The 20,958-nt window shown below is 40.3% G+C and overlaps 1 protein-coding gene across 12 annotated transcripts in view; it reads left to right on the top strand.

Moving 5' to 3' along the window:
• The window catches only part of PRUNE2 (prune homolog 2 with BCH domain), a 237,136-nt gene that overhangs the window by 99,904 nt on the left and 116,274 nt on the right, over window positions 1–20,958 (top strand). The window lies entirely within an intron of this gene.

A 20,958-nucleotide genomic window follows, 5' to 3' on the forward strand; every position in this document is an offset into this window, starting at 1 on the left:
AGTTGCTGTTTTGAATATTGCTGCTGATTTATCAAGTTACATTTGCAAAGGGAAGCCTTCATATGGTTGCCCTTTAAAGGGAAAATGTTTAGAAAGAGGATGATTCCCTGATACTGGGGAAGGACCGCAGGATGAGAGGCTTGAAGGTTCAGGGTCGAGTCCTGTCTCCACCAGTTACTAGCACTGCAAACTTCAGCAAGCCAAACTTCTTTGAATTACTTTTCTTCTCCTGTAATGTGGGAATAACAGTGATTACATCACATAGTCGTGAGGTCTGATGGGACAATACAGGTGAAAGCCTTTGTGAATGGTGGAACTCCACTGTCTTAGTAAATTCAGCGTACTATAACCGAATACCATAGCCTGGAGGCTTAAACACAAGAGAATTTTATTTCTCATAGTTTTAAAGGCTAAAAGATGCAAGTTCGAGGCACTCAGATTTGGTGCCTGCTGCGAGCCTGCTTCCTGGCTCAGAAACTGCCATTTTCTGGCATGTCCTCACCTGGCAGAAGGGGCCAGGTGCTCTCTGGGGCCTGATTAATAAGGGCACTTAATCACATTCATGAGGGCTCCACCCTCATGACCTAATCACTTCCCAAAGGTCCACTTCCAAATGCCAGCCCACTGGGGCTTGGGTTTCCATGTAAGAACTGGGAGGGGACACAGATGTTCAGTCTGTAGCGACTGCCAAAGGGGATGGGATTGTTTGGAAGATGATGTTTCCTGATGTTTGTATTGGCTCAGGATAGCAAGGTACTTGGAACGGACTTGTCTTGAAGCTGTACGTTCAAAACATTCTCCACAGAAATGTAAAAAATACTGATTGCCCCTCTGAAAATATGAAGATGGAAGCTGAAGGAAATTCTGAGGTAGCCGTAAGCCCCCAGCAAGGCCTTCCCTGGGAAAGAATGACTTTCAGGAGTTTGTACTTTCTCCTCCCAGCCAGGCATAATCAGGACAACTATCTTAACACCACCTTGAACCTGAGATTCAAAACAACAAAACAGAGACTCAGATTTTGGACCTGATTTACAGAACAGGGTGAACCAGACCTGTTTGAGCACCAACTGTGTGCCAAGAAACTTACTAGTTTCCCTGTACTTGCAAATCTGAGTTTCACTCTTACAGGATTTGTGAGGCCTGCAATTCCCACTCACCAGTGTGGCCCAGCTTGGGTTATTGTCATCTGCACACTGGAGAAGTCACAAAGTGCATTGCTAGTGCTTAGGCTGTGGCAGACATCGCTCAAAGTGCCAGAATTCTGTGCCTTCATTTAATGCACACAGCACAGTGCCATCACCATTGTCATCAACAGCCCCATTTTACAGATGACAAAGATTGAGTTTTCCTCCAAAGGCACATGGACTGGTAAACAGAGGAGCTTTGCAGTCCAGGAAATCTGGCTCTGTAATCAAACATTTGACCACTTCCCTTGAAGAAGTTATGTTGAGGAGAGATGAATAGTTTATGAGTTTAAGGTCCAACATAGTAATTATCAACCAGATTCACAAGATGTTTTTATTCTTTTTAAAACGATGCATTTACCTATGGTAACTGGAATAGATCTAGTTAGTGAGTTAATATTGGCTACTTCATGCTGTTTTGACTGTTGTGTCTTCAGTAAAAGTGAGGAAATGATTATTTAGGAAATTCCATGTCTTTAGGAGACAAACACCTTTTAATAAAAGTGGCACTGTGAGTTCTGAGGCTCTCAGAGTCTATTGTACAAGTGTTCTAAAATCGGGTATAGGCACAAAGAATTTGAATTGCTGGTGGTGGCTTCAGAAGCCAGTGACTTTTGAGTAGAATTTTGAAGGATGAAGAACCACGTGGAAGAAAGGACAGAAGGCATCCTAGACAGAGAATGTTCTAGGGCCACGTGTGAAAAAGAAAGCATGGTGACTGGAAATGGAAGAAGCCGCATGTTGCTAAAGGTCAGGAAGAGTAGGAAGTTTGGTCAGATGTGAATAGATAGGGAGAAGCTGGGCTGTGCAGGGCCTTGGACATCATGAGCTAGATTTGGTTTCCTTTCTGGGCATGGGAGACGGGACCACCGAGGGAGAGTCTAGTGACTGTGGGAACATTGCAGAGGCCGACGCGGTGAATGGACCGGGCTGCTGGGGCTGACGTTGTGAACCGAAGCAGTGTCTGGTTGTAGAGAAAAAAGGATGAGTGTGGATGTGCAGGATTTCCTACCTCAAAAAAGAAATAAGCAAACTTCGTTAGAGGAAAAGAGGAAATACATACAAAAAAGATAATAAACATGGCAAACAAACAGATTTTTAGAAGTCAGCAATGATAAATTTATTCTAAGTTGAGTTAATGCTTAAGAAAATAAAATAGTAATAAATAATGCATTAGTGTAATTTAAAAGTAAGTGTAATAAAAACCACTTTGGTGATAAGAGAGTAAGAAAAGTTGTAGCAGAGAATAAAAGTGATATAGTATACCAAAACAATATAAGAAATAGTCATTTGGAATTAGGACTTTGTAAAAAGAAATTTTCAGCAAGTTTATAGTAATTGATAGGACAGATAAAAACTGTGAACTCCTAATTGGAATTCTCAGATGTAGCAGATTCTGTGAACTTCTGGGTAAGGAGCACAGGTGCAGAGGACCCTCGGGGGCGGGAAGCCCTCTGGTCTTGCCCTTAATGACTTTGAGGGCCCGGGAGTAATCCACTCCTCCAATCGGCATTATTGGTCATCCTCTGGCTTCAGCGACCCTTTCCCGTTAGACCTTGTGTGCATTACCACAGGGAACCACTGGATTACTAATTTGCATGACTCATTGGGGATCACACTGTAATCAGTAATAAAGGGAGAGGAGTAAGTCCAGGTGGCAGAAGAAAAAGAAGCTGAGTTTGATTTTGAATGTTTTGAGTTTTACCTACCTGAAGTTCATCTAAGGCAATATAGCCAATAGGTAGAGGCCATTGGAGGCAATAAATAAGGGCCCGGGCATTCAGGTTAGTAGTGGGGATGGAAATAAAAATTTGAGAGTCACTGTTGTTCTTACGGAGAAGGACAAAACAACAGAATGAAGAGAGGATTGGTAAGTAATGTGTTGGGAGTAAAGATAAAGACATGGAAGCAAAAGCAGAAGCTAATGTGTATCACAAAAAGGAACCAGAGATGGCTAGAAGCTAGTACCTGTATTAGGAGAATTAAACTCGTGACACTGGGCCCATTAGTTTAAATCTGATGGACTGAGATCCTTGAGCCAGGCTTTACTGTTGACTGTGGTTCATAGGGATGAGGGACAGTGATCTCTCAAAGTTCTTTATACCTGTGTTTCTGTTGATCAGTGTGAGCTTCAGTCTATCTTTGAACCTCTGATGTTGATATCATTTAGAGTTCTGTTCTTCTCTATGAGCATCAGTTCAAAGATAACCTCATTCATTAGACCATCAATGAACAAAGAGGGCTGGAAGTTCAGAGATACATGTGGAAGCACCTGAGGTGCCTGCTCTCCGGACCTGGTAAATGATTCCTAAAAGATGAGAGAATTCAAAGTCTGGCTTCTGCTGAGAATTGAATATTCCCCCAACTGCCTGATGCACAACCCCAGCTGAGACCTAATGCAAGTATTTTGCTTAACAGAACTCGCAAATGCGAGGTGCTTCTAACAATATGTGTCAAACAGTGTGTAGCTGATGGTGGGAGTTAGATTTATGCATATTGTGGTTGTCCATTTCCAGCTGCTTTTGTGAAGTCAAACTTTTTTTATGTTAACAGATCACATTATTATCACATTTAGTGGAGAATAATGAGATATGATGGTGATACATCATTGGCAGCTCATAGCGCCATTTGAAAACATGCTTGTTTTTAAGTCTGAAATAGTGGGTCCAAGAGAGAGAGGCACACTTTGGTATGCACACAGCCATGAACACAGCTAGCCCTGAGTAGCTCTTTGTAAATGCTTTATTGCCAGGGTGAATCTCACTCAACAGTGGATCACAAGGGCACCCTATTTCTCCCAATTAACAGAGGGCAATAAAACATCTCAAAGTTGAGATAAGTGACCAGTGGGATTTGCTAAAATTATGAAGACAACTGTGTATAGGATGAAACAGATAGATTTTACCCTTGAGGATTAGCTCTGCATTGATTCTGTAAAAAGCTTGTTTGATGTTGTGAAAATGCATGCTCAGCTCACCCAGAGGCTATGGGAATCAATGGAGAACCATCGTAGCTGCCATCCTGGAGTGTCATCCCTACAAGTAGTCTATTCTCTCTTGCTCTGTGTGTCTCTCCTTTATCTTTCTTTCTCCATTTCTGTATTACACTGGGAGGAGTATGGATGGGGAGAGAAATGAAGTGTATTATATAGGATAATATAAGATTCTCTGCCTTGGCCCCACACCCCAAGTTTAGGGGTAGACCCCAAAAACATTCCCTCTGTGGCTCTTGAATCCTGCAAATATATCTAAACGTTTTGTAATCAAGGTATATTTTCAGCATGTGGTAATGAATTCCCATAGGCGTTCCTATTTTTTGTAAGGTAAGATATTCTATTTATTAAAAATGTTATGTCATTAAAGATTTAGAGGATGAAGAAAAGCCTCCCAGGCAGAGGGAATGATATGTAACTGACATGCCTAGGGAATTATAAATTAGACTTTGGGCACATGGGAGCAGGTGATGTTGATGACAAATGAGACTAAATAAAAGAATGGAGAGAGGCAGGGTCATGGGGAGCCGTAGTGCAAGGCTGAGCATTTGCACTTTATGCTGGAAGGAAAGATCAGGGAGGGATAAAGGGCTAAGTCTTTGGATTATGAAATGCCGATGGTGTCCCTCAGGAGTTTTTCAGTTCCAGCAGTGATGATTTAAAACTAAAAACGTTTGCATAAGGATGTGGAAAATAGAATATGTAATTAAATCCCCACAGCTGCATGTCTCACAGAATTCTTCCAGGTTAAAAACAGAAAGGTTGATCGGATACTAAGTAAGTGAAGTGACATCTTGAAGTCTTGCAAATGGGCGCAAAAGTGAAAAATGAATTTCAGAGTGGACAAAGGCACTTAAGATGTTAGCGATTAGATAATTCCCTCCATAATCATTATGCTACCTGCTATCACATATAGTCCTGGGAAGGTCCTGAGACTCATTACAGACTGTTCATTGATGCTTGGACCAGTCCTCTGCTTCAGGAAAAACAGTCAACCAAATATTAGGCAACAACATGACCATAGTCTTCAAATGAAACAGAAAATGTTATTTTACCAATTTAGAAAGGTCACTACAGATCTGGGAACTAAACCTTAAGAAACGGATGTGACTGGATATATGGAGAACATTGAGAACAGAGGTGCCTTGGAGATCAAATAAGGTAGAAAATGGAGGGTAGGAAATATGAGATTAGTCGGTCATGGACACACAGTTTAGGCAACAGAGCCAAAATCTTGACTTACTGGCCTGTGGTTATCTCCTCCCTGCTTGCCCACCTCATGGTCCACACAGGATTCAGTTGGGTTTGTTACATGTCCTCTGAAACCATCAGGATCTTCTTGCCTGTTTTTCCCTTTCATTGGGAAGGATCACTTAGTGACAGCATCTCAAACCCTGAATCATTGTTGAACAAACATCCACAACAGAACTGATTTTCCTGTTCACCTTTTAAGGAGCACATCCATTTATGTTCAAACATCCTCCCCCAACACACAAGCACTAGGCTTAGGCAAGACTTGTTGATGTCCCAAGATGGCAGCAGGGTAACTGTCCCTGAGATACGTGAAAGTGAAGGACAAATACAGGACAGGAACTGAGCCAAGCGAGGAATCTGTGAGGTTACATCCAAGAGGTCCAGACAGACCAGAGGAACCCAGGCAGAAAATGGGCAGTGCATTCTGGGAGGCTGGTGACTAGGAAGCATAGAAATGAGCAGAGGAAGTCAAGATGGAAATCAGGTGGTCAGTGTCACTTTATAAAGTAGTTATTTTTGTACTTCCTTTTGTGTTTGTGTGTGGGGAGTATTTAAGGGGTTAAATATTCAGACATTGTGTTTCATCCTGCTGTTTCCAGTGACATCATTTACCTCAGTTGCACCAGATATGTGGCCTCAGTTGGTAAAGTCACCAGCCTCTCTTATTTCCCACCTCCCTTTGATGTGACAAATGACAGATGTGAGCACACCCTAAACTTGAATTGGGAACTACACATGATGTTGTGGAATTCTGGGCCTCACAAGCACTCTCTCTGTCTGTTTCTTCACTGAGCACATGGAATGTTAGTACTCACCTCACTGGGCTGTTGGCAAGAACAGATGAAATCACCTTTGTAAAGCTACTCTCAAGTGCCTGACATATACTAGGCCCTCATTCTCCTGAGCTCTCCTCAGAAGATTCCACAGTCCTAGGACTTCAGGGTTAAGGAATGCTTAAGCAGCTGACATACTCATGTTTACTAAGCATCTACTTTGTTTCTGTGCTTTTTCGTTTATCAGATGCAATACCTATTACATGTACTGCTTTGGGCATTTTAAAAGAAACCAAAGAAATATAAGATACATAGATTATGTGTGGTGGGCTGGGAGATCTTGGGATTGTCTAATTCAGGGCCCTTGTTTCATAGACCTAGAACATTTGTTTAGATCACAGAGCTCTAGGTAAAAGCAGAGTCAAGGATAAAAGCCAGGACTTCTAGTTTCCAGTCTTGTCCTCATTGTACCATGTAATTCATCCCCTCCATAAAGATGTCCAGTCTTGGGTGCATTGACTACTCAGAGAAATAATGTAGCGAAGGTAATCTAAAACTGCATCTCTGTTGAGACTCTGAGTGAACTAGCTCTTTGCTTATTGATCTTGGAGTACATTGAGATGCTAAATATATATAATTTATTAGGATGTAAAGCAGTCGTACCCAAGAAAATACCTCCAAACCAAGCTATACTGCTTGTAACTCCAAAATTTTATTTTTACATAACATACTTACATAGAACTTAACACATGGCAGGTACTCATCCATGGATTTTACAAAAATTAATCCATTTAATCCTCATAACAACTCTAGGAAGAAGTACTATTCTAGTCTCAATTGTCAAATAAAGAAAATGAAGCAAGGAGAGAAGAATAAGAACTTTTCCCAAGATCATGTAAATATGAGGAAGCAGAATCTGGCTCCAGAATTCATGCTCTTCACCATTCCAACCAACTCCTTCATCCATGCTATATGCTGTGTGTGAGGGATAGAGGGAGAAAAAATACATAGTTCTCATCTGCATGGAGCTTTCAGTCTAGGGGGAGAGCTAAATAGTAAGCCAATAATCACACAAATAAGTATGAATTTCAAATGATTTTAAGAGCTATGAGAAAAAATATAGGGTGCTACTATGAGAAAATGTAGTAATAATATAACCTAATATACTTAGATGGGGAGGTTGTGTAAAGCTTTCTTGAAAAAGTACTTTTTAGGCTTATAAATCAAGAATACACCAGAGTAGGAGAAGACTAAAGATAAAAGCATTGCAGGCAAAGGGAACAGTGCAGAGGCTCTGAAGTAGGGAACAGATTGCCCCATTCAGGAAACTGATGGAATATCCATTAGGAACTGCATGGATTATAGTGAGTGTGGGGAGGAGAGAGGTGTGAATGGCTGGAGAGGTGGTCACGTCAGATCATACAAAGCCTCACAGGTCAGAGTAAATAGTTTGGATTTTATTCTATGGTAGAAGTCATCAGAGAACTGTAAAGGTAGGGACATGGCAAAGAATTGATGGGAAGGAAGAACACAGGAGATGGAGTAGAGGCTCCCATCTTAGACCAGGGGAGCGGTGACAGTGACTTGGGGCAGGATGGGAGGCTGTGGAGCTGTAGTAAACAAATTCAAGATACACTTTTGAGTTATAACCAACAGGATTTGTTGATGGACTGGCATGGCAATTAGGAGAAAAAAAACTGTCATGGATAAATCTCAGTTATGCTGCATAAAGATCAATGGAGGTACTGGATCATTTATAGAGATGGAGAATGCTGGAGTTCAAGGTGGCAAGCACGCCCCAGCTTTGCAGTGCAGTCCGCATGGCCCTGGGAAATCCGCATGCAGATGACTTTTAACGCCACTGTAAACTGACTCCACTGTGGCTCTCTCAGTGGCTGGCTCTGTGGGAACAACTGTCAACGGCTACAAAAACCCATCTTTGTTTTAGCTTCATCTTGTGCCTTGGTTTTAAATGGACCTTGGATACAGGTGACCAGACAAAATGGTCTTGCAACTTTTTGCCCAGTTTAGGATTTTTGATTTTTGATTATTTTTTTTCCTTCCTTGTGCAAATTTGTTCAATTCCAAATTAGTGATGGCAGCAGACTATTTCGTTACTGGTTTATTGGCTGATAATCAGGTAAAGATAGAAAACATAATTGGATTATGTAGTTATCACTAACCAATTTTTAAAATTCTGAGGTGGGGAGTGCCACTACATAGACATGAAGGTTTAATTGCACCACTTTGGAAATCTCTTTTTATGCATTTGTTGAATTAGAGGCTAACAAAGATAACACCTTAAGAAAATACCATTATTTTTTCTAATTATGAAATCAAAGGTCCTTGTCCAAAGATGGATTTGACTAGTTGGAAGAATCTACCTAGTATTCTGGTTTAGTCCTTGTCCTTTCCTGTAGTAGACTTGTATTTTATCAGTCGCATTCACATGATTTCTTTATGAAAAATATTTCTCTGTATAGAAGAAAGTTTATCATTTAGAATGTTAAATGCAATTATATTGACATATGGTGATAATGGGATAAAGCATACGGGTTAAAGGTTGCGGGAACCATGGCTTGGCAATTAGCGATGTAAATGAAACATTCATTATCCATCATGCTGAGAAGTTGATGAACTGTACAGTAAATCTGAGCCCATAGTCAGGACTGAGATAAGTCATTTCAGACAATACAGTGGAGTATTTATGAGCGCCAGAGACAACATTGCAGATCCCTGTCATGGAGATTTCTTTACCTAGTAGTTTATGTGGAATAAAGACCTTACAAAGTCCAAACCACCATATTTTCCTTCCACAGTAATATATTTGGAATTCTAAAACTTTCTCTGAAAATGAAGCATTTTGACAGCTAAAGTGACTAGATGTTGACTATTGATGTTTTCCATAAAGTCCATGCCATAAAAAAGATGCATGGTAGATTATTTATCTTAAAGAAGAGCTTCGATGTCTTCAAAATACACCTTGATTTTGGAAGAAAGCTATATACCTAGAGATCTTAGTTTTTCCCTAAAGAACCTTAATCCTGCAGGTTGGATTAGTAGCTGCTATTTTTCTTTTTCTTTTTTTTTACTGTTTCAATTAACTGTTTTTTTTAAATTGAAGTACAGTTGATAGACAATCTTATATTGGTTTTAAGTATATAACAGTGGTTCAACAGTTACCCATATTATTAAATCCTCATCCCCACTAGTGCAGTTAATATCTGTCACCACAGAAAGATGTTACAGAATCACTGGCTATATTCTCCAGGCTGTACTACCATCCCCATGACCAACTTATATTATGCTTGAGAATTTTTGTGCCCCTTTGACACAAATTTTGTGCCCCTTCACAACTACGCACTCCTACTCCTCCCCCATGGTGACCACCAGTCACTTCTCAGTCTGCTGCTATTTTAGTACCTGGTGATTTTCAATTCTCTACTAAATGACTAAGCGAACATTAAGATACTTCAAAAAATAAGTCTACGTTTTTTATTTCACCATTGCCCATTTAATTGTCTTGTACATATTCTAAAGTACTACCTGTGAACATCAATATTGCCTATCCAGAAAATTTGAATTTACATTGATTTTATATTTTAATAAAAACCTGTTGTCGAGTTTTTTTTAAAAAATTAATCACATACAATAGTGTAATCAAAAATGAGAAAGGATTATTGGAGAAATATTAAAACTTCATTTATTTAAGGAAGCTCGTGACAAAGCCAGAAAGTTCAAGAAACCAACCAGAAAGGAAATATTGTATAGCTGTGGTGCTCAGCCTTTGCCCAGAACTAGAAATAACCTTTGTTAACAGCTAAATTTATTGAGGCTCAACTAAGGACAAATCCAGCCACATCAAAATTGCAAAAACTAGTAAGAGCAACATTTGACATTTCTTAAATTTCTAATAACCCAATGAAGTAGATCACATTATGATCCCACTTTATGGATAAGGAAGCTGAGCTCAGAAGTGAGAAATAATCACCCAGTTATCCAAGTTCACACAGCTAGTAAAGTGGGCAGAGCCTCCCGTCCACCCGGTGCGATCCCAAAGTCCTCACCAAACCCCTTTGCTGCTGAGCTTGCTCCAAGCTCCTCTCCCCACCTCCGGCCATCCCAGGGTCCAAGTTTTGCTCCAACTTGGGGATTTTCTTCTCTTCATCATCAGGCAGCCAATGGCTTTCAGTTTTTAATATCTCCCTGTACCAAACCAAAAGCAATTAGCCTTTTTAGATGTTAAGAGAAAATCATCCATGCTAATGAGTTGATTGGTTGAATTTATTGTCCCATATCTTTCTGTGGTGGTGAAAGGCTGCAGTTCTGCTGTATGAGAATGCTGGTGTCTCTTGAAGAGACTGGGTCAGGGTGGTGCTCTTGCTCAAAAACACCAGTGGCCTACAGCAGTGGTCCTCAGCCCTGACTCACCTAGGAAACTTGAAAACTTTGTATTCCCAAGCCTGCCTCCAGACTGATGTAATCAGTCTAGGCTGGGGCCCAGTCACTGGTATCTTTAAAGGCTCCTTATAGTGGTTGTAATGTACAGCCACGGTTAGGAACCCTCGGGTACAAGTACATGATCTAGTCCCCTCTAACCTCATTTACTGTGACTTCCTCCCAATGCCCTGCCCACTCTGTTATAGGCACACCAACTTCTTTGCTGTCCCTGGAACACGACAAGCATGCTTTTGCCTCAGGGACTTTATGCCTGCTGTTCCCTGTGACTGGAACACTGTTCCCCCAGACATCTGCAGTGAGCTCCCTGAGCTTGCTTCAGTTCTCTGTTCAAATGTCATCTAAACAGCATGTGCTTCCCTGACTATAAAGTAATACTCCCCTTTCTCCTGGTATTTTCTATCTACCTTATAGATTTTAATAATCTATAATCAGTTGACCTATAGATTATAATAATCTATAATCTATCAATTATCTTGATAATTCTTCATCTGCTTAGTCTCTACCACAGCTGACATATGACATACTATCTTGCTTATATATGTATTTTGTTTCTCCAACATGGGAATATAAGTTTTATGAGGGCTATATCCCCAGCGTCTAAAAGAATGACTTGTACAGAGAAGGGGCTCAACAAAATATTTACTCAATTGAATAAATGAATAAATTTGGGAAGGAGACATGGAGGACCTGCACCTGGAATTCATTTGTCCAGTCAGTCAGCAGACCATTTTGAGTGTCTTCTGTGAGCTCAGAGCCCTGATTTGTGGACACCATTTCATGGTGCCTGGAATGCAAGGCTCAGGTGGAGGGGCTAGTGTATGCTCTTGCCTGCTCCCCTGGCCCTCCGCATTTGCCTGTCTTCCTCTCATCCTTGTGCTCATCATACTTTCCCTCAATAGACTCTCCTTTTCCCCACAGTCAGAAGTGTAGTGTGAAAAAGCCTTTCTATTAAACCTGAGGTTAGCACCCTCTCCCACTTCACCAGGGGATCCCTGAATCCTTTCCTAACTAGCCCTTAGTCCCTAGCTGTCCCCTAGGCCTGAGGTCATTGCAATTATCCCTATTTGTTCTCTGCCCACCTCTTGCTTCTCCCCACACCCTCATCTCTCAGCAATACACAATCTCAAGGACCATGGGGCAGGGACGGAAGAGAAGGAGCCTATATGAAGCTAGCTGGATGGCTAGATGCACAGTGGCAGATGTGGGAACCTGACCTAGTGGAATAGTCTAGGAGTGCCAAGAATCTCAGCTGATTGGAAGAAAGATCCACGCCATTTTTCTGTGTGTCTGATGACAGTGAGAAAGGGAATTTAAGGAAGGCTTGATGACTCTTTAAACCACAAAATACTGCTTCATGGAAATGGGAAGGATTATTCCAAGAGAGAGAACTGGAGCCAGCAATGTACAAAGCCCCAGAATTACAGGTTGTGATTCAGTTTTTGGAAGTCCTGGTACACCATTAGAACTATCTAGCAGTCTAATGAATTATGCTGATTCCCTTGTAAGAAAGTGAGGTTCTATTATCTATTCAAAGAAAGGATAGATGGCCACCGTATAAACATAATATGTAATGTCATATATTTCAGTGTTAGCTGAGAGAGAATTCAGTCTGTCAGTAAAGTCTTTCCATATTTAGAATGCTGTTAAACATAGATTAACAAGATATGAGGAAAAACATCTCTGAACTATGTGGAAATTATTGCTGTTTGTGAGGAGTTGAGAAAAAATAAAAATTCGATTTGCTGGTTTTGGACCTTTTTGGACTCCTTAACAATTCTTGTTAAATCCCATGTGATAGTGTTGTGATTTTATATGCCAATAACTGTAAGTTGTATTTGATTACAACAAGGAATTACATTTAATCATCATAGTTTGCTCATTATTCATGCAGCCTAAGTTGATCACTTAAAACAAAAAATCAGAGGGAACAATGACCAGAAAAACAGATGCTAATAATTTTGGCCAGTAATCAGGACTAAACTTCTGAAAGTCTGAGTGCTTATGAATCAATCCATCCTGATTAGTTACACCCTTGTGAAACAGCCCTACATATTTCACTAAATCATTTCACTTGCATTTACTGAATTATTATTTTTTTCTCATAAGTTGATTATTCTGGGAAACTGGAGATTTTTTCAAAGTTATGAAGAAATGATATTTAATTAGTATAGTCAGTGTTTTTTTCTATCTCTTCTAAAATCTGGTACCTAGAAAACTGATTCAAAATTTTTTAAAGGAAATAAGAGAGTGTAAGTCTAGGAATATTTCTTAGGAATGGCGATCATAGGACTGGGAGAGTAATGATGGTTAAAATAGAAGGGATAAGACCTGGTGATGGGCTAAGCCAAGAGCAAGAGACTATGGTCAGAAGTGTACATGTGCCATTGACCTGGAGATGCTGTGCATTTTCCAGAAGGTTTAAGACCTAGGAGGATGTGTCTGAAATGGGATGATATAAAACCAGGTTTACCCCAAGAAGATGTCAGGAGCTCTAGGGCAAATGTAAAGAGATAATAGTCCTTGCATACCTAAAATATAGGTAGAGGAAGAAAATGACATTTTTTAAAATGACAAACTATAAAATAGCCCTTTGCTAGAGGTGAACTCTAGCTGGAGGTTTTCATTCACAGCCCCAACATCCTAAGACTGCTTTTTTGTCATCTGGTCTTTCACACAGGTGTTTAGTGAACAAGGCCATTTGTCCCCATGTAATTTAATCTTCTATAATCTGACTCAGCTCAGTTTGGCAAGTGACAGCATTTTTTTCTTCCTGTTGGGGACTAATGTATTGTCTTTATTATTCACTAAGTGATCTCAGGGTGCCAAGAACTTGAAGTAAATTATCTCTGTTTCTTACAGCATCTCTGTGGAGTGGACATTACTGTTCCCATTCTGCAGATGAGGAAATTGAAGCTTAGGGACAAAAGTCATTCATGGCTGGTAACAGAATTTGAACTGATGTTCTGTCTCTAAAATATGCAACCTTTTCACTACTCAAAGGTGCTAGACTCCACCCTATCCCTCCATTTTTAACTATTTTATTTTTTAATCTTCAATTTTCTCTGGCTGGAGAAGTGAACCTATTCCTTTCCCTCTACTCTGCACGAATTTTCAAGTATATAATCTTGTTGTTATCTGAAACAGTCCAGTTAAGTTTAAAAATACCTGTTCTTTCATAGCTCTGCAGACTTAAAACAGATCTGCTGTCTTTTAAGTAGCCATTTCATTTAGTTCCTACTGGCTCCTTCTCTTTGTAATTCTTATTTCTCTACTTGCTTTAGCCCATCAATATTTTCCACCTTTTGTGGGGTTATTGTTACCAAAATTAATTAGTACGTGGGGTCTCCTAAGTAAGTTGCCTTGTTGTTAAATTCCCTTTTCCAACCAGTCATAAAATAGCTACAGGCAAGAAAAGATCCTGACATTATTATTGTACATATTTGTGTCAGGTGTATTAGTTTGTATGTGATGTGACTGCAGGGTGAATGTATGACAATTGGAAAGGCCGATGACATGAATAAGGAATAGACTGTCCAACACAGATCAACTTTTCTTTCAGTTTTTCATTCTGATATTCTCCACAGATTTGTATTTCTTCAATGGAAAAGGTTTGGGACAACTGTGGGCTGTCTAATTCATTCTTTTTCAGTTAGCGCATATATTAATGCAAAGTTTTTTCTTGAGCTGGATGAATTCCAACAGCGACAAAAACATCCCATTTTGGGTAAATTTAACTTGGGAACTAACTCTGTGCCTAAAGTAATAGAAAGTAGGGAAAGGAGGTGGGATTTCATGTAGTAAATTCCAATTTAAGAAAATAAATTATTCATTTGACTTGGCTTGACTTTTGCTTCTCAATATAATTTGCTCCTTTTCCCAGATGAGGTTTTGGAGCAAATAAGAACTTTCCCAGTTAACGGAAGGGAGCAAGAAGTGACAATGTTGTACTTCCCACCTGTCTTTAAAGTTGCTTAGTTTTTAAATTCCGTGTGTGTTGCCCATCAAAAGTTGCAGTTAGCTTTCCTTGGAGAAGAAAACTTATGCAGAGTTACAGAGGTTTGTCTTTGGTTTTCTTCTGAGAATTTGCTAGAGCTTGAAGACAAAGCGTTCCCAGAGTTTCCAGATTACGCACTAATTGTAACAACGAATTGGATAGGCTCGACCCATCTCCTCCCGTGGTCACAGGGGCCCAAAATGACTACTGTCATGTTTTGAACAATTAAAGTGAATATTTTTGACAAAATGATTGTGAATATTGAGCTGAAGAGTCCATCTCCCAGAGAGCCCTCTATACCTGCCGCTGAGAGGTTGTGACGACCTGTAACTTCTGTCTGTGGAGGACACTGGTGCCCATGCAAGGAGGAGCACTGCATCTCAGCACCAGGATACCACAAAAACCTATTTTCAGCAGCCAGGGAGCAGAAAAGCCTTTCCTAGCTGACCCTCTGGTCTAAAGCTGGAGTGCAGGTCAAGGATCCGTAGGGTAAAGGGCAGTTTGTGTTGCACCAGGCACACGGTTCTCTGACTTGTGTGGCACACTTTGTGTTTGGCATCTTAAAAGATCTACTGAGTTACATGCTGTTCGTGTTGTCCTCATCACAAAGTGAGTGTTCTTTTAATCACGTAAGCTGGAGTGGCTCTTCCTTCCTCCCTCGGTGTTGAGGGTGCAAACCACACCTGACTGGGCTGCGGCTGCCAGGCTGTGTCAGGAGGCTGGTGGCTTCTCCCCTCAGGAAGCAATTGGGAATAAAAGCAGAATGCATTCGCAGATTCTTGGGTCTACTCTTCAGCCAAAATGACACGTAGGTTTCGTTGTCCTGTTTTCTGGCTGTTGCTGTGTTGGAAATGTGACCGTGCAATCTGTCCCTACCTCTAGCTCCTCTTGCTTTTTCAGGAGCCTAAGCGAGGAACCAAGAGGACTGGGAAGCCAGGGGAGATGAGAGCAGCAAACAGAAAATCAATTTGCTGAGTGAACATTTAGCAAATTTTAAAATGATGTGATTTGCCACAAACTTTTGACATAAATATTTTACAGCCATTCAGGACTCTGTCCAATGCTACCTGAACACCATCCTTGAACATTCTGTTTATTTATTAATTTTCTTTTTGAGTTGGATTTGTTAACCTTTTGTTTTAATTGAAATATAGGTGATATAAAATCTTATATTGGTTTCAAGTATACAACACAGTGGTTCAACAGTTATCTGTATTATGAAATACTAACCCCAACTAGTATAGTTACTATCTGTCAACATAGGAAGATGTTATAGAATCACTGGCTGTCTTCTCCATGCTGTACTACCATCCCTGTGACCAACTTATATTATGATTGAGAACTTTTGTGCCCTTTTGTCCCCCTAACAGTCCCCCCCACCCACCCCAAACCCTCCCCCATTTCACTTCTCAATGTCTATGAGTCTGCTGCTATTTTGTTCATTTTGTTTTGTTTTTATATTTCATAAATAAGTGAAATTATATGGCATTTATCTTTCTCCACCTGGCTTATTTCACTGAGCATAATATCCTCTAGATCTATCCATGCTGTTGCAAGTGACAGGATTTCTTTCTTTTTTATGGCTGAATAATAATCCATTGTCTATATATACCACATCTTCTTTATCCATTCATCTATTGTTGGGCACTGGTTACTTCCATTTCTTGGCTATTGCAAATAATATGGAAATGAAGATAGGAGAGCATATATCTTTTCAAATCAGAGATTTTATTTTCTTTGGGTAAATTCCTAGAAATGGGATTATTGGGTCACATGGTATTTCTGTTTTTAGGGCTTTGAGGAACCTCCATACTGCTTTCCACAGTGGCTGCACCAATTGACATTTCCATCAGCAGTGTAGGAGGGTTCCCATTTCTCCACATCCTTGCCAACACTTGTTATTTCTTGTGTTTTGGATAGTGGCCATTTTGACTGGTGTGAGGTGATATCTCATTGTGGTTTTGATTTGCATTTCCCTGATGATTAGCAATGTGGAGCATCTTTTCATGGGTCTGTTGGCCATCAGTTTTTCTTCTTTGGAAAAAATGTCTGTCCAGGTCTTCTGCCCACTTTTTAATTGGGTCATTTGTGTTTGGGGGAACACTCTATTTAAAATCACCATTCCCACTCTGCTGTCCCAGTAATCCCTGACCCCACCTTAGTTTTCTTCATTGCACTTACCCTCATGTGACATTGTAATGCTGTGTGCCTGTATCCTGGCTAGCATGATGTTCCCTTGAGCAGGGGCTTTGTTCATTTCTGTAGCTTTTGCTTTCGATGAGTAGCCAGCACATAGTAGGGCTTCAATAAATCTTTACTGAATGCTTAAATAAAAAATTTATGTTTAATGGCTTTGGAGGATTTAACTTGTTAAAACAAGATGTATTATTCCCATAATTTAAGTTTTTGGTAAAATAAAATGCTTTTGGTAGTAGAAATTACACAAAATAAAAATATACGAGTCCTTTTTCTTTTAAATGTAGCACAAAATCCATGCAGAATATCACACCATACAAATGTTCCATATTTGTGATGAAATAATAGGGTGAACCAAATTACTTAGGTGATAAGAAATTCAAAAGGAAGTGGTCAGAATAGGGTAAGGTGAGTTACAGAGTTCTTTTTCTGAATCAAGTCTCTTATGAAATGAGTGCAACTCCAATTTTCTTTACAAGCCAAAGGAGAAGAGACCTGAGAGAAAATAGGAAGTTCTGGCTGGAGACAGAGACTTGGGAGTCATTATCACCAGCTGTTAGTCCAGGTCCAGAGCAGGAGCCGCTTTCCAAGGAAGAGAGCCTTACCTCTGAGATCCTCCTCTGCAGGCAGGCTCGGTGCAGCTGCTGGGGCTGAAAGGAGATGGGGCCACGTCTGACCTGCCTCGGTAACATGGAGAGCAATATCCAGGGCATGGAAGAAAGAATGCAGAAGGTCAGGGAAATGTGACCATGCAATCTGTCCCTACCTCCAGCTCCTCTTGCTTTTTCAGGAGCCTAAGTGAGGAACCAAGAGGACTGGGAAGCCAGGGGAGATGAGAGCAGCAAACAGTGGGACTGAGAGGTAACTGGGACAGTGGTCTGAATGAACACAGGAGATGTCTGCTTCTATTGCTTATTTTTTATACCATGTTGGATTGTGCTGGAAAGGCTGGATTCATTTAAAGACTCCTGAGGGATCATATAATACATCTAGAGAAAGCCAACAGGTCCTAAAGAAGAGGAGAAGTCAGCAAAGGAAACAGGAATAAAAATGAGAGGGTTGTTGTGCTGTCGTAGAAGCTAAGATTCTGGAAATTTTTTATTAAAGAAGTCATCAATGAGATCAAGGGCAACAAGAAGAGCCATTCTATATGAATGGGTCATTATAGTCTCATAGATGTGAGAGTTTATGCATTTGTCCACAGATATTCAGCCATCACTGTGCATGTGTGAGACACCATCTTATATACTGGGCAATACAGAGCACAGCAGGGTATAAGGCAGGTGAGGTCTGTGACTTCATGGAACTTACCTTCTCCTTGTGAGGGCAGGTGTGATGGTGCTGGAGAGGTAGACAATAAATAGTAAGCAAGGAAAAGAAGATATCATTTGAATAATGATAGTGCATGTGTGTGAACAAACTGTGAATGACAGTAGAAGGCTGGGCATAAAGGGTGATACTTCAATTGCATTAGACAGTACTTTAGAGAGGAATGCCTCAAATGTGAGAAAAACTGGGAATAGAACATTTTAGATAGAAAAATGGCAAATCCAAAGGTTGAAAAGCAGGAGCAAGATTGACATATTCAGCCAACACGATTGGACCTCACAATGTGAAAACAGAGTGGAGGGAGGTAGTACAAGATGAAATGAGAGAGATATGTAGGGACGAGACCGTGTGAATCAAAACAAGATTCTGTAAAGAAATGGGTAAAAGATGTGTTGTCTGTGAACATGATCCAACTGTCCAAGAAGCTAAATTTGGCAGAGAGAAATAGAATGTTAATTGGTTCAGATGCAGAATCTAATAATACATGTTTTCTTGTACATAGAGGAGAATGAGCATCCTTAATGACAAAAAGAGAAAGATCCATAAGGAAAGAGAGAGTTGGCTTCTTTACATTGACCATTAATAATACATTCTCCTCACAAAACACACAGCCAGCCACTCAGTGCTGGTATCTGAAATAGGCTTTGCCTGGGGTATGGAACGTATGGCATCCCCTGAAACTTACAACTCAGTTTAGAGCTAGTTTGCAAAATCCAAGAATGACACTGCACTTACATTGGTATATTTGTTCAGATGTTTAAAACCTTTAAAAAATAGGCCTTGAGTCAAGGATTTTAAAACTGAATCTTAGAGACCATCTAGTATAACCTCTTCATTTTATAGGTAACGCAACTGAGGCACAGAAAAATACTGTTTGACCAAGTTTAGAAAGCTAAACAGTAACAGCAGAGACCTGATTCTGTCCCCTAATACTTGATTCAAATGTCTTCTCACTAGTTAAGTCTGTGCCTTCTAAATTTGAAGACTTAAGCCCCAAAGATGGATAGATGGATGCATGCATGGAAGTATACGTGAATGGATGCCTAAGTTGTTCATTCATTCATTAAGTTATGCAAGAAAGATTGAACAACCACTGGCCAGACAGTGGGCTGATTGCTATGAAAGCAAATAAGAGAACCATTCACAGTGCCTGTCTCCACTTCCTCATGCCCTTTCTTTTTTAATTCGGCTTCAGGCAGATTAATAGTCTCACCATTCTATTGAGACTTCTATTGAGACTTCTTTTGTCAAACTCACCAACATTTTCTGCTGTCAAATCTAAGGGTTTTTTTTTATCTCTTCTTATCTTTCATACAATTGGCTACTTCCTGCTTCATTTTCACCATTTTATCTTGACTTGTATGACATTATTTTCTGGATTCCTCCAACCTGCTGGAAGCTCCTTTTCTATCTCTTTTTCTGACTCCTCCTCTTCAGTTTAACTTCTAAATATTGGAGTTGCCAGCATGGTTCCAGCTCAACTTTTCTCTAACTCCATGCCTGCTCTCGGTGATCTGATGTCAGTGTTCCCCTATGGCACAGCTGCTGCTGAACTCAAAACCTGTATCTCTAACTTACCTACTTGACATCTCTACTTAAATGTCTAATAGGCATCTCAAATTTAACATGTCCTAAAAAGCACTCTTGACTTTTTCCTCAACTCTGCCTTGCACCATTCTTCTTCTTTGTAAATTCATTCAACAACATTTAACAAGTGTCTTCTCTGTGCCGTGGGCTAATCTAGACACTGGAGATAGAGTGATGAATGAAGCAAAAATCCCTGCCATCAGGTAGTTTATATTCCAGTGGAAGAAGAAGGATCTTGTAGAAGCCAAGCAAATAGCTTCTTCTATCCAAAAAGCCCTGGACCACCAAGACGGCCACTGCAATCTCCTAACTGGTCTCCCTGCTCCTATCCTTCTGCTGTCCAATCTCTACATAATGATCAGAACAATTTGTATAAAATGCAAAAAACAAAAATTTTAAGTTGGACACCTCCCCCACCAACTTTAAACTTCTAGTAGCTTACCATGCTCTTCTAATAAAATCCAAACTTATTCCCATGACCCCCAAAATTCGGCATCATCTAGTCCTACCCACCACTCAGATCTCTCATTTGCCCTCTTGGCCACAACCACACCAACCTTCCCTCTGTTTCTCTCATCCACTGAGTTGATACCAAACCCTTTGCACTTGTTGTTCCTTCCATCCACAATACTCTGAACTCTGACTTTAAAGTTGCTGGTTGTTTCTCATCACTCAAGAATATCGGCTCAAATATCTTACCTCCTTCCAGATCTCCCTATTTAAACCTGTCTCCTACCTCATTATGCTCTTCCCCATCACATAATGTTATATTCTTCATGGCACTTAACACTATAAGAAATTTTCTTTTTGATTGATTGATTGATTACCTCTCTGTCTCCAAGCACTAAAATGCAACTCCAGGAGACCAGTGGCACAGTCTAGTCTGCCTCTTGGCTACTGTATCACCAGTGCGTAGAAGAGTGCTTGACACACAGAAGTTGTTCATGAATTTTTGCCCTGTGAATCAATGAGTAAATGAAATCAATGAGTGAGGATATTGTCCCTACACACTTGCCAACCATGTAATCTTATAAACCCTATGAAGTTGAGATCTGCAGGTCAATTCTAGACGTGTCTCTTTAGGAAGGCTAGTCCAAAAAGGAATTCCCGTCTTTGCTGATATCTCTCAAACCAGGTAACGCACACTAGGCTTAGAGATGTTTCCTTTCTTCTATTCCTTGACTCATG

The sequence above is a fragment of the Manis pentadactyla genome, chromosome 3 (assembly GCF_030020395.1).
Source record: "Manis pentadactyla isolate mManPen7 chromosome 3, mManPen7.hap1, whole genome shotgun sequence".
Lineage (NCBI taxonomy): Eukaryota > Metazoa > Chordata > Mammalia > Pholidota > Manidae > Manis > Manis pentadactyla.